We start from the raw sequence: 14,699 nt of genomic DNA on the forward strand, positions 1-14,699 counted from the left end.
CCTACATGGAGAGCGCCTGGACCCCATCGGGACTCTGGGGCTAATCGCCTTTGCCACTGGCAACAACAGATTGCTCGTTGCCTTCGTCTGCATCCTCTCTTTTTCATAAAGTCTTGATTGCTCCCCCCCCCCCCCACGTGCACCCACCCCGCACGCTGGCTGCAGCACCGGCCTTCGGAGCTTTCAGAACCTCTGAAGCTACGCAGAGAGAACTGCCCTGTGCTCTGCCCTGGTCCATGCCTGGACAATGGGTTCCGCTCGGCCGGGATTATTTGAAAACGGCTGCTGCCAGCAAGTCACAGCGATGTCTGACACCGGCAGCCCAGCCCGCGCAGAGGTGGAACAGGTGAGTGGTAAAGGCACACTCTGTGACATGCAAAACAAATGCGGGAGGAAAAAAGAAGGGTGGAGCTGGGTGGGAGGTGCGGTCATCTGACCTGAGAGGAACCCAGCTGGGTTACTAAGGAGGGTTTTTGACTTGGCCCTTCACTTTTCGTAATTTTGTAGGATTGTCTCGTGCCCACTAGAGGTCACCAAAAAGAGTCATTTTGCTCTAGGTCTATTGATAGTATGGATCTAAGGCGGGGAGACACCTGAAAATGGGAGTATTCTCTCACCAAGTAAAAAACAAAATAAAATAAAATCACGGCGTGGTTTCTTCCCCCCCCCCTTTTTTTTAAATTAAATTATTGGGCATTGGTCAATAAAACCATGCAGGTTTTAAGTGCACAGCTCAGTGACACACTGCATACTGCATCCTGTGCTCACCGCCCCAAGTCTCTTTCTGCCACTATTTATCCCCCTGTGCCCTCTTCCACATCCCCCTGCACCCCCTTCCATTCTGACAACCACCATACTGTTGTCCTTGTCTGTGGGGTTTTTTGTTTGTTTGTTTTTCTAATCCCTTATCTTTTTCATCCAGCCTCCAACTGCCCCCACCCTCTGACAGCTGTCAGTTTGTTCTATATATCTATGATTCTGCTGTTTCTATTTTGTTTGGGTGGTTTTTCTTTCCTTTTATTATCTTTTTTTTTTTTTAGTTTATTGGTGGGTGTTTTCTCAAAGAATGAAAATCTGTAAGTTGTTTACCCCTAGATGTGAATAATTTATCCTAAAAGTATTTCATATGATTGAAAGCTCAAAAGTAGGCGTTATTTCTTTGCTAAGTAGCTACTAAACCAGGAAAACATCTGAAGGAAGTGAGTTTCAGGATGGAATCAAAGGAGGTGATGCTGGTGAGCTGGTGGAGAGAAAGAACAGAGCATTCCAAGGAGAAAGCTCCCAGATGGGAAGGATGGAAGTCTAAAGAAAGCGAATGAATGCATTCGCTTGGCTGTCACGGTGGGCATCTCAGCTGCACAATTTAGACCTCATCCTATAAGTGATGGAATCCTAGCAGGTTTTTATTATGTAAATGGCTTTTATCAAAGGAAGATTCCTTTGCCTGTTGGGTTATTCTGAGGAGACATCCATTTGTACAACCCAGGAAGGAAAACCCCATCCCCACATCTTCATAGATGAGAAAGGAAACAGGGAGGCAGAGGACTCAGCAGAGCCTGGACACTGATCTGTTATAACAAAGGAGGATGGGGATGTTTGCAGTCCTGACTGGTTTGGCTCAGTGGATAGAGCGTCGGCCTGTGGACTGAAGGGCCTCGGGTTCGATTCGAGTTAAGGGCATGTACCTTGGTTGCGGGCACATCCCCAGTAGGGGGTGTGCAAGAGGCAGCTGGTCGATGTTTCTAACTCTCTATCCCTCTCTCTTCCTCTCTGTAAAAAATCAATAAAATACATATTTTTTTTTAAAAAAAAAGTCTGCAGATGTGAGTTGAGAGAAGATTCGGGCTTCAACAAGAGCCAATTCCTCAGGGACTTATTAAAAATACTTTCTAGAAGCATCTCAAGCCACAGAACACAGACCAGCTATTTTGTTGATTATGTTCTGTATTTACTGTATTTATTTCCTGTGTTCTCCATCTATAAAAATCGCTCTAAACTCTGTTGATTGGTCCAGTTAAAGGAATATCACATTTTAAATTAAGTATGAGCTCAGAAAAACAAATTAATATGATGGCAATACAATTTGTGCCTGCAACATTTCTTAGAGATGGGTTTCCATCATTTCATTTGTTTCCAGAGTAATATTCCTATTTGATTCATCAACCACTGCGGCAGCAGCAATACCCAAATTATTTTCTTACACAGAGGAAGCGGTAAGGTGCAGAAACAATTGGCTTGTCTGGTTTAGAAAACCTTCTTAAAAGCAATTTTACTCTTTTGCACTTTGAAAAACTATGTTAAGAATTATGACATCTAAATTCTTTCTTGGATCCCAGATGATATTTAGGGCCTTGATATATAAATCTTTAGAATGCATTAAAATTTAAAGGCATCAGACAGAATTTTAGAATTTGAAAGAACCAAGAGATTTTGTCATCTCAATTTATCAACCCATTATTTAGGGATGGATAGGAAGGCTCCAGAGATGTGGTGCTGAACGTGCCTGAGGTACCCCAGTCAGCAGCTTCATGGTAGAGAGGGGCTGGAAGCAGGTTTCCTGGTTCCAAACTCTAATCACTCCATCTGCAGGGTCTGCATTGCTGCCACAACCTTCTATCTGATCTTCCTGCACTCTGGTTCTTTCCTCCTGTGAATCCTGTATTATGCCACCGGACAGCTCTTCCTTCTGTTCATTTTAACCAAGTCATTCCTGAGTTCGAAAACCCAAAAAGATCTATTGATCTACAAAATTACAATATTATCTATAATAATAAAAGCATAATATGCTAATTAGACCTGACGTCCTTCTGGACTAAGCAGCCTCCACAGCAGCAGCAGGGGGCCGATCCCCTTGCACGAATTTTGTGCACCAGACCTCTAGTATTACAATAAAGTCCAAACTAGTTATTTGGGGCCCTCCCAAGATTGGAATCCTGGCTGCACAACTTGTTTGCTAAGTGACCTGGATCAAGTTCCTTAATCTCCTTAAGCCTCCATTTTCTCCTCCAAGCAAGTAGAGATAATGATAGCTACATCAAAGGGGTGATGTGAGCATTAAATGAGATAATGTGAGTGTGGGCTATAGCTCAGTGCATGACACAGAAAAAATATCTCACTTCCTGTATGCTTCCACAAGCCCAAATAGGCCATTCTCATTCTCATTATAGGATTCTAAATAAATACAAATTGGACAAGTGAATTGATTCATCAAAAAATGTGACCAACCACAAATAGGTAACCTTAACCATCAAAAATTCAGTGTAATGCCCTAGCTGGTTTGGCTCAGTGGATAGAGTGTCAGCCTGCAGAGAGAAGGGTCCCAGTTCAATTCTGGTCACTGGCACATGCCCAGGTTTCGAGCTCAATCTCCAGTAGTGCAGGAGACAGCCAATCAATGATTCTCTTTCATCATTGATGTTTCTATCTCTCTCCTCTTTTCTCTTCCTCTCTGAAAACAATAAAAAAAAATATTTTTTAAAAGATGTTCAGTGTAAAGTTGTGACCCTTACCCTGCTGACCCTCCAAATTGAACACAGACTCCTCTATCACTTTGCATTGCAGAACTAGATGTGGTCAGGGACTCTGAACACCTTCCCGGAAGCTTTATAAATTGAAATACCCTGTGGGCACCGCTGGTCCTTGCAGCTTGCTTATCAGTTTTGCTTTAGAAAGCTGTCAATTCATATTTCCAAGTGTTAAACCAGTTTATTTCTCAGCATCTGCAGAAACAGTAGATGCTTTAAGAAGTTAGATTTTTAAATTTTTTTTTATTGATTTGAGAGAGAGAGAGAGAGAGAGAGATCAATTTGTTTTTCCACTTATGCATTCATTGGTTGCTTCTTGTATGTGCCCTGACTGGGGATTGAACCCACAACCTTGGTGTGTCTGGACAACACTCTTAACCAACTGAGCTACCTGGCCAGGGCCAAAAAGTTGGCTTTTTGAATGGAAATGGAAACTGCACATGTCTCTATTTTCATGTTTGGAAGGCTCTGTTGACATCACTCGCCATTACCCCTGTAGAAGGCAATCTTGTAGCTTTCAATCAACTGCCCTCAGAACCATCCCACCACATGGCCCCCATTCTTAAACATGAGACGCCTCCAGAGGGTCATGTCACCCCATCCCACACCAACGTCCCTGCCTTTTTCTCAGCTCCAGGACGCTGATTGCTCTTACTCAAGCGAAAGGGGCACTGTCTTCCTTACATTTCCAGCTCTGAGAGGGTCACTGTGTAATCATTCTAGGGGAGGCAACACTTTACCTCTACTCCCTTAGGGTTTTCAACTGGGGCCTAAGCATGAGATGGACACAAAACATATTAGCAAAAAACAAACAAACAAAAATAGTAGTAGGAGAAAAGCATACAAGTGCATTTTAATGTAAGTCTTATGTGACATGGCGCCCTCGTAAGGAAATGAAGACCCAAAGAAGTGGCAAAACCTAAATGCTTTTATACCAGGTTGAAGAAGGAGAGGCAATTGTAGAAAAGTAAAATAGATGGGAGACTAAAGGAAGGTAAATATTTTAGCAAGGTGTTTTTGTACAGAATTCTCTTTGCTTCAACTTCCCATATCTTTTTTTTTTTTTTTTTTAATCCTTACCCAAGGATATTTTTTCCATTGATTTTTAGAGAAAGTGGGAGGGAGCAGGAGAGACAGAGAGAGAAACAGTAATGTGAGAGAGAAACATCACTTGGTTGCCTCCCACGGAGGCCAGCCTGCAACCGAAATATGTGCCCATGATTGGAATCAAACCTAGGACCTTTCAATCCGAGGGCTGACGCTCTAACCGCTGAGCCAAACTGGCTGGAGCTGAACTTCCTATCCTTGATGATAGAACATCTTCCATGTGAGACTTTTACTTCTTGCTTTCAGGGGGGGAAAGGGAAGGATCAAAGTACCTTTTTTCTTCTTCTTTATATATATATTTTTTTTTTTAATTTTTTTTTTTTTTTTTTTAGTTTTTACAGAGAGGAAGGGAGAGGGACAGAAAGCCAGAAACACCAATGAGAGAGAAACATCGATCAGCTGTCTCTTGCACACCCTCTGCTGGGGATGTGCCCTCAACCAAGGTGCATGCCTTTGACCAGAATCGAACCTGGGACCTTCCAGTCCTCAGGCCGATGTTCTATCCACTGAGCCAAACCGGTTTCGGCCAAAGTACCTTTCTTATACCTGATGAAGTTCTTGTGATTGTAGCTCAAAATAAGCCTCATGCCGAAGTGACATGTTTTGTCCCTTTTGTGACATCATTCATTAAGAGCAAAAACATTCTGCGCCATTACAGAATGGCCCCTCTTCTTTGTCATCTTTACCCAAACCTCACTCCTGTCCTGCTGCTCTGCTGGATGGAGATGGCCCTTCTCCCCACCACCGCTACATGTCCCTTGCTCCTTGCAGTGACTAAGAGCCCCTCCGCCTTCCACAAAAGCAGTCTTATTAGAACCCCCATTTTCCAAATGAGGAAATGAGGCTTCAAGAGGTTAGACTTGCTCAAGGTCCCACAGCCACCGAGTGAGTGCCGGACCCAGTCCTAAAACCCCAAGTGCACAAAGCCCCTCTGGCCTCCCAGGCTGGTTCACTGCCAGCTGTCCTCTCTGCCAAACATCAAACACCCCTGGGGAGGGAGGAGCACGTTAGGTAACACCAGAGAAAGCAATCCGGCAACTCTTGGATGTGGGTCATTCTACAAGATAACTAATCTTCAAAAAGCCACTTTCATATCCCGAAATATTTGAGGAGATGATATAATATCTGATACTTGCTTCAAAATAATCAAAGGTAGCCCTAGCTGGTTTGGCTCAGTAGATAGAGGATCAGCCTGTGGACTGAAAGAAAGGTCCCAGGATTGATTGCAATCAAGGGCACATACCTGGGTTTTGGGCTCCATCGCCAGTAGGGGGCGTACAGGAGGCAGCTGATCAATGATTATCCCTCATCATTGATGTTTCTATCTCTCCTCCTCTCCTTTCTGAAATCAATAAAAATACTTTTTTAAAAAAAAATACTTTTTTTTTTTTAAATAGTCAAAGGCAGGGGCACGTGGATAGGGAGGGACATAGATGAAACAAAATTGGCCATGGGTTGATAATTGTTGAAGCTGAGTGATAGGGGGTTATTATATTTATCTCTCCCCCTTTTATTTAATTTAGGTTGTCCATAATTAAAGAGTAAAAAAAAAAAAATTCAAACCTTGAGCTTCATTTAAGCCTATTTTTAAATGTTGACCGTTATTCCTCCAGACTAGACCAAAATGAACTCTTTTACCATATCTGCAATGAAGATCCCATCCAAAGTGTTCCTGAGTGTAAGAAAGGTCAGCACACTTTTCTTTTTATCCTCACCTGAAGATGTGTTTATCTATTGATCTTTAGAGAGAGTAAGGAAGAGAGAAAGAGAAATCAATGTGAGAGAGAAATATCCATAATCAACTGCCTCCCATATGCACTCAGCCAGGGTGGTCAGCACACATTTGACCACAGCTATTAAAATCGAATAGTACACACACATCTAGTGAACCAGCAATTTTAACACCATAAATTTACTTTACAGATGTTGTCATATATTTCACAAAGATGTACATTTAAGGATCATGGTTTTGTTTTCATCACCAAAGCCTACAAACAACCTAAATGTCCATAATCAAGAGACTGGTCATTTAAATAATAGCATACCCATGGACTTAATGCTTTTGTCTATAAAGGCTCACAGAGAACCATTTTCCAAGCCAAACTGCTAAGCAGAAAGAGCCTAGGTCATGAGCTGTGGGCTAAATTATTCCTTCCTCATAATAAAGATATATGAATATCCTATATAATAAAAGGGTAATATGCATATCGACCAAATGGTAGAACAACCAGTCGCTATGGTGTGCACTGGCCACCAGTGGGCAGACACTCACTACAGGAGCTGCCCCCTGGTAGTCATTGCGTTCCTACAGGGGGAGCGCCACTCAGCCGGAAGCCCGACCCTTGAGTGGCAGCATTGAGTGGCAGGAGCCTCTCCCACTTCCACCTCCAGGGCAGGGCTAAGAACCCCTCGGGGAAGGCGGACATCCCCCGAGGGGTCCCGGACTGCAAGAGGAATGTCATGCACCAGGCCTCTACTAGACATATAATAAGACTTTTGAAAGGATACATAAAATACAGTTATGGGGTGGTTATTTGTTCGTTGAGGGACTGGGAAGGTTGGAGTAGATAGGAGACCTACTTGTTATTGGTTATTGTAAACCTCTTGTCCTTTTTATTTATTTTATTATTTCACCAAATGTAAGAATTATGTTCTCCGTTTTGAAAAAACTAGTTTGTTTGTTTGTTTTTTTAATATCACAGCACATACCATTCTACCAAATTCTCGTTCTCTCTTTTTCCTCTGCCCGTCCTCACGGTGGCCTGCCTCCTCCTCTGCTCAGCTACGCCGGGGGCCGTGCACCTGCTGCTCCCTCTGCCCGGAGCATGCTGACCCAGGGCACTGTGGCTGACGCCTTGTCAGTCAAGTCTCAATTCGAATGTCACTTCCTCAGGGAGGCCTTCCCCGATCATTCGTTCTAGCATGCCAACCTGTTTTCTTTACCCCCTTGCCGCTATTTTTGAAAAGTCATCTTGCTTGTGCACCTGCTTCTTGTTTACCATTAGTCTGCTCCCTCCGTTTGAGAGCAGGAACCCTGGGTCTCGTTGACAGCGGTGCCCCCAGCTCCTGGAGCAGCGCCAGGCTCCTTGGTGAAGCTCTGTCACTACTGGTTGAAGGGATGAGTGACGATCCCTGTGGACGGTCATAAAGTTCTCGGAGTGCTGAACCAACAGTACCCATGTATACGTATAGTGAGGCAGGAATTGATCAACTTGGGAAATCCGGGCTCTTTCTGAAAAACCTCCTCCATTATGTTCAATGGTTGGCAGAGGAGACCTTGGCACTGCTTTCCCTCTGTACCTGCTGTACATGCCAGCCTCCTGGCATTTAAAGGCTCTGCAGAGCCCTCCTCATCGAGTGGGGACCCTACCCTGAATCAATGAGCACCCCTTTAGTCCTGATCTAGCAGGTGCTTTAGTTAGAAACATTCCTAGAATCAGCGCCAGTGGTGTCTGGGTCCCCTCATCCTCTCCTTCTTGTACCCAGAGGAAAGAGACAACGCGGAGACAGGGCTACAAGGAAAGAACAGTTCATTATTAAATCAAATTGTTTCAAAAAAAAAAAAAAACCCTCACAAAACTGCCCTGACTGGTTTGGCTCAATGGATAGAGTGTCGGCCTGCATACTGAGAGGTCCCAGGTTCGATTCCAGTCAAGGGCATGTACCTTGGTTGTGGGCACATCCCCGGTGGGGGGTGTGCAAGAGGCAGCTGGTCAATGTTTCTCTCTCATTGATGTTTCTGGCTCTCTATCCTTCTCCTTTCCTCTCTGTAAAAAAAAAAAAAAAAAAAATCAATAAAATAATTATAAATAAATAAATAATAAAATTGTCCAGAAAGAATTGGATGTGGATCCAGAAGGTTCTGTGTGTCACAGCTCAGGAACTACAGGAACTATGGAAAGAAATGTGAAAGGTTGCCAAAATTGGTTTGGCTCAGTGGATAGAGCATCGGCCTGCGGACTCAAGGGTCCCGGGTTCGATTCCAGTCAAGGACATGTACCTTGGTTGCGGGCATATCCCCGGTAGGGGTTGTGCAAGAAGGTGGCTGATCGATGTTTCTCTTTCATCGATGTTTCTGACTTTCTATTCCTCTCCCTTCTATCTGTAAAAAATCAATAAAATACATATTTAAAAAAGAAAGAAATATAAAAGGTCATTGTTCCGGTGGTAGATTGACATCTCAGGGACCCAATAGCCTGACTGGGTGCTCCAGACCAAGAAGAGAAGCTTTTCAGCAAAGTGGGTCTTGAGCACAGGCAGAAGGAAGCGGGAGAGCCAAGCAGAGACGGGGATTCCCCCACTCTGCTCCTGATCACATCCAAGGGCAGAGTCAGACAGCCTGAGGGCGGGTTCTACTCACAAGAAAAATCAAAGACATTTTTAAATTATGGAAGTTGCCAACTCTGTTCCATCCATTCTGCAAAGAGGACAGCTGTCTTATCAATATAATGAACCAAAATTAACTACTTGAAGAGTCAGTTTTAAAAAAAAACACCCGCCGTTCTTATCCTTCTGTCCCAACAACAATCAATTTCCCTGACCTACAGTCCCCGTCCCACCCAACCCCCCATGCCCAGTGCTGTTATTTCTGTCTGGGGAAAGATTGGGGCTGGGGTTGACTGAAATGAAGCATAGGGTATTCCTGGAAATGATCTTCTCATCATAGATACAACCAAAATAGCACTGGCTCCACACTTAATAATTGATATACTCTTCAACAGCAATTGCATTTTTCTCCAAGATGTACAGAATTTAAAATACAGAGTTTTTTTCTCCAGTTCTTAACTGGAGATAAAATAATCCAATTCTGGTATGTGTGATCCCATTACCCTTCTATGGCAAAAATTCCAGGCATTTTTCTGTTTTTTCCTTCAACCCATGTTCTTACAGAAGAGAAAAAAATAAAGCAAAAAATATGCTTTCAGTAGAAAGCTGAGAGGTACAGCAATCTGGAAGATTTGTAGCTTTTAAAGGCAGTTTGAAGCAGAAACAGTTAGATTGGTAAAAGTCTGTCTCAGGCCTGGGTCAGAGAACAGAGCCAATGGCTCAGAAAAAAAAAAAAAAAAAAAAAAAAAAAAAAAAATGCTGAGCCCTAACCAGCTTGGCTCGGTGGATAGAACATCAGCATCTGGACAGAAAGGTCCCGGGTTCAATTCCAGTCAAGGGCGTGTACCTCAATTGTGGGCTTGGGATTGCTGGCCTCGGTCAGGGTGCACGCAGGAGGCAGCCAATTCCTGTGTGTGTCTCTCTCTGTCACCCTCCCTTTCACTTCTCTCTAAAAAAAACAATGGGAAAATATCCTCGGGTGAGGATTAACAACAACTGTAATTCCACGTGGCCACATGACCCAGAAACATCCTGCCCCCAGATAGAACCTTCCTTTGTCTTCAAGGAACATTTCTCTCTATTTCCCGTTTGCTAGTGTTGCGGGATACATTAGTGGGCCAGATTTCCCCGTCGCTCGCTCGTGGGGTAGGGGTTCTTGAGGCACTGCTGAAATGAGCATGAGATGTCATAAAGACTTGATTTGCCTGGAGTAACATTCCTCGGGTTTCAAAGTCCCATGTCCCTTAATCCAGTCTTGGAAAAGGTGCAAGGAACCCCAGTAGAGCCAAAAGCAAGGCCAGTGTCCAAAGTCTCCTTTCCATGTTGGAGCTGGGTCTGGCAGAGCATCTGGCTATATTCAGCCCACCAGTCCACTGTGTAAGTCCCACATGGCTGTGAGTCACACTGGGGGATGCAAGGGAATGCGCTCCATGCAAAGGGAGTCCCAAGAGAGCCAGAGGACCAAGAGCCAAGACCAAGAACTCCCTTTGGCCCAAAACGGTTTGACTCAGTGGATAGAGCATCGGCCTGCAGACTGAAGGGTCCCAGGTTCGATTCCGGTCAAGGGCATGCACCTTGGTTGTGGGCACATCCCCAGTGGGGGGTGTGCAGGAGGCAGCTGATTGATGTTTCTCTCTCATTGATGTTTCTAACTCTCTAACCCTCTCCCTTCCTCTCTGTAAAAAATCAATAAAATATTTAAAATAATAATAATAATAATAATAATAACAACAACAACAACAACAATAATAATAGAACTCCCTTTGTCTATCTAGGAGTTTAACTACTCAGTTTTCATGTCCATGCAGTGGCCACACCTATTCTGGCCTCTGACTTGTTCCCAGGTGTGACCGACAGGTAAACACCTTCCTGCCTCACCCGGACCTTACTGGATGTGCATCTATTGTCTAGTCCCCATCCATCATCAGGGAACAGACGCAGAGAGTGTGAACCACAGCTTTCTGGCAAAGCCATATACAATAAATGGCATTCCTCTATTATCTACTCTTCTCTTTGCTCCTTTCTTGTTATATAACCATCAGATTATTACAATAGTATCTATCACCAGTACTTTAGGTTTTCCAAGTAGGATTTTTCCCCCTTCCCGCAGGAAAGTCATCACAAATAAAAATCTTTGTATCAAAGGGCTCGGAGAAGCTTCTTATCCTTTCCCTAGCTTCTGTGGTGATGTATGAAACTGCAAGAACAATTAGAGCAGATGTCAGTGTAAATCTCCAAGGAAAGAAGAAAATAGGCTTCCCAAGTTTCCTTTGAGGGTGCCAAGGCATTCTCTTCTCTAGTTTCAGTGTGTGTGTGTGTAACTGAGTGTCCAGGGATTAGCAGACACTCAATGACTTATACCAGTGGCCTGTCTCAATAGCCACAGATGCTTATAGAAAGGAAGACATAGCGAATATAATTTTCATTAATTCAACATTAGTCAAGACTTTCAATTTATCCTCATTGTGATTCCACAATAGTAACCACCTCTCGAGTGTTGTTTGCATTCTATATAAATTACACATTGCTGAGACTTCCCCTTACGTACAGGACCCTTAAGGAAACTCCAATTTTAACGGTGTCACTCAAACCAACAGTTTTCTCCTGCTGTGAAAATGTGAGCTATACTAGTAATAGTGCCAATTCATTCGATGCCATCACTGTGGGATCCCCTAGATTCTAGGGCCTAGAAGAATGTTCACTCTGCCCTTACTTCTCACTTTCTAAATAGTCAAATAGACACATAGGAGAGGCTGGCATTTGTTATTCCTGCAGCGGGCACCCAATTTCATCTCTGCCTTAGCAAGTACCTTGCTTAATGCATTTTTTGGATGTCAAACTGTAGTGGTTTATGTTGCAAAACCAATTGGGGTCCTAGCTGGTTTGGCTCAGTGGACAGAGCATCAGCCTGCAGATGGAAGGGTCCCAGGTTCGATTCCAGTCAAGGGCACATGCCTGGGTTGGGGCTTGACCCCAGTGGGGGACTTGCATTGATGCTTCTATCTCTCTTTCCCTCTCCCTTCCTTTCTGAAATCAATAAAGATATATTAAATTAAAAAAAAAATTTGGGTCATAGGGATTTTAAGGGATAAAATGAGAACCGCTTGGAATAACTTGGTTCCTCTTCAGAACCAAGATCCTTTCAGACTGAGAAAGGATCTTGCCATCATTGAGCTTGAGTAGGCCAATCTTCTTAGTTCAACAATACCCTTAGAACTGAACATTTCAGGGGCAAAAAACAAAAACAAAAACAAACAAAAAACAAAAAAACACCTTCCTGAGAGGGACACTAGGAGGCATAGGGAGGAAAGGGTGGTGACAGCATCCGAGAAAGGGGATGGACTCTTAAGTTAAGAAGACAGCCACCTGGTATTCAATGGTGACACTGTACCTAAAGCTAGCAGGCCCAGCTCCATGAAAGAGTATAACCAGGCTTTTCAAGATCTTCAGAAACATTCTTTGGATCGTCAGATAGGACAGAGAAAGGGTAGAACTTCCAGGGCAGAGAAAGAGGGATACCAGGAGGGACATTTGGAAAACTAGACTCACCTGGCTTGAAGCCCAGAAGATGAGTGCTTCTTGAAGCCCAGAAGGTGAGTTGGGGAGAACCGGAGAGGGAATTGGGGAGAAACTGTGAGGACCAGAGAACCACCAGGGTGGGTCCACATCCTAGGCTAGTTTGAGGGGCAAGTGGGGGCTCAGGCCCAGGAAGGCCCAGGAATGATCTCAGATTCCTATCAGACCCAGCAATGCTGGCCCTCTCCTCCACATCAGGTTGAGAGACAGAAGTAAGAGCATGTAGAATCCCAGGTCTGCAATAAAGACAATTGGGCAAAGCATGGTTATCTGAAGACAATAATACTGTGCTTCATTAGCTCACCATTTCTAAGCTGCTTATAAAAAAAAATCTATATTTTACTTATCATTTGTGTGTATGTGTTTATTTTTAAAGATTTTTATATAGAAAGTTCAGTCTATTATATGTTAAGCTGAAAGGAGAAGGATTTGGGGTCATCGGGGTGGTAGCAGCAGATATAAATGATTTTAAAAACATAAATACGCCCAGGCAATGCAGCTCAGTTAGTTGGGTGACGTCTTGAGTACCAAAAGATTGCCTGTTTGATTCTGTCAGGGCACATGCTCGGGTTGTCTGCTTCATCCCCATTGGGGGAAGGGGCAGACAATTGAAGTTATGCTCTCACATCAATGTTTCTCTCTCTCTCCCTCTCTTTTCCTCCCTCTTTAAAAAAAAAAAAATAGGCTTTTTGTTATGCACAGAAAATAGACATATCTTCATGAGATTCAAGTCTTTTCTGGTTAGGATCACAGCTGACTCCAGTTTCATAGGTGGCTCCCTCTTTCCTACCCCAGAAATGGTTTCATAGAATTCTAATTTTTACAGAGTTACAAACTCAAGGCAAACGTCATAGTTTCATTTTACAAAATGTTGATACCCTACATTCAGAAGGGAAGAAATGGATGCAGGAGCTCAACTCTATAGACGTGAGACAGGAAATCTAGTGGTGACAACCGTTGGACAACTCCAACCAAAGCTGATGTAAGCAGCTTTAAATATGCAGAGACAGCAAAAGAGAGAATGAGTATCAAAGTACACAAAGAAATTAGGAAACCAAAATGGAAACAAAAGCATAGCACACTGTACCCTAGGTCAGGAAACAGTAGAGACAGAAACTATAGTTGAGCACACCCAGTGGCCAGATCCTGGCTTCTAGTGAGAAGTGGCAGATTCTAGGGCTGGGGCACAATGGATCTGGAGTATCTGACAGTGCCAGAAAGCAAGGAACTGCTACTGAAACAAAACCACCACAATGATGGCAGTCTGTCCAGGCAACAGAGGAGCCAACTGAAAATTGAATCTTTTTCCAATGGCCAAAGCTGGACTGTTTCAGCAAAAATAATTAAGTGGTATTGAATTATTACACAGAGTATAAAATACATATCCATTAGTCCATACTAATATAAATAAATGATTGAATGGATGAATAAAAAATTAAATAAATAAATAAGAGACAGGCGCCTCCAATCTTGGAGTGATACTACGTTGTCTCAGACTGTGGTAGTTTTAAGGCCCTATCACCTTGAATTTTGGCACTGGTGGAAGAGAAAAAAGGTGTGTGTTAAAGGGTACCTGCAGTAGCCAGGATCTGGCCACTGGGTGTACTCAACTATAGTTTCATTCTCTACTATTTCCTGGCCTAAGGTAAAGTGTGCTATACTCTTGTTTCCATTTTGGTTTCCTAATTTCTTTGTGTACTTTGATACTCATAATAATTCAATATCACCCTCCAGGCCTGATAGCCAAACTGACAGACCTACTATTCCATGACATACAAATGGATTACCAAAACCTGAATCCTCTTGGGTCTCTTAAGGGTGAGATACAGCAGGTGAATTGAATCCTTTTGCTTCTGAATTCTCATGGAAACCTGTCCTTTGCCACAGAAAAAGAATGACCATGTCATGTCAATCAATATTTTCCCAGGAAGCCAGAATTCATAGGGACTCTAAATACCACCTGAAGAAATCTGTAGCCAGATAACCCCACCCAGAATTAGAGATCAGTGCCCAGAATCACCAAAAAATTGAATGGAAGAGCGCCAGCTGGTGTGGCTCAGTTGTTTGGGCATTGTCCTGTGCACCCAAAGGTTGCTGGTTCAATCCCCAGTACGAGGTGTGTAGGAGGCAGCCGATCAAGGTTCTGCCCTCACATCAATGGTTCTC

At 43.5% G+C, this 14,699-nt stretch overlaps 1 protein-coding gene across 1 annotated transcript in view; it reads left to right on the forward strand.

Moving 5' to 3' along the window:
* Positions 1-192: 192 nt before the first annotated feature.
* Positions 193-14,699, forward strand: part of MTA3 (metastasis associated 1 family member 3) — a 166,672-nt gene continuing 152,165 nt past the window's right edge. The window contains exon 1 of the mRNA XM_084901524.1: positions 193-346. The gene's annotated coding sequence lies outside the window, so the exon portion shown is untranslated. The remainder of the gene's footprint in view (positions 347-14,699) is intronic.

Source organism: Pipistrellus hanaki (assembly GCF_964339955.1).
Source record: "Pipistrellus hanaki genome assembly, chromosome: 12".
Taxonomy (NCBI): domain Eukaryota; kingdom Metazoa; phylum Chordata; class Mammalia; order Chiroptera; family Vespertilionidae; genus Pipistrellus; species Pipistrellus hanaki.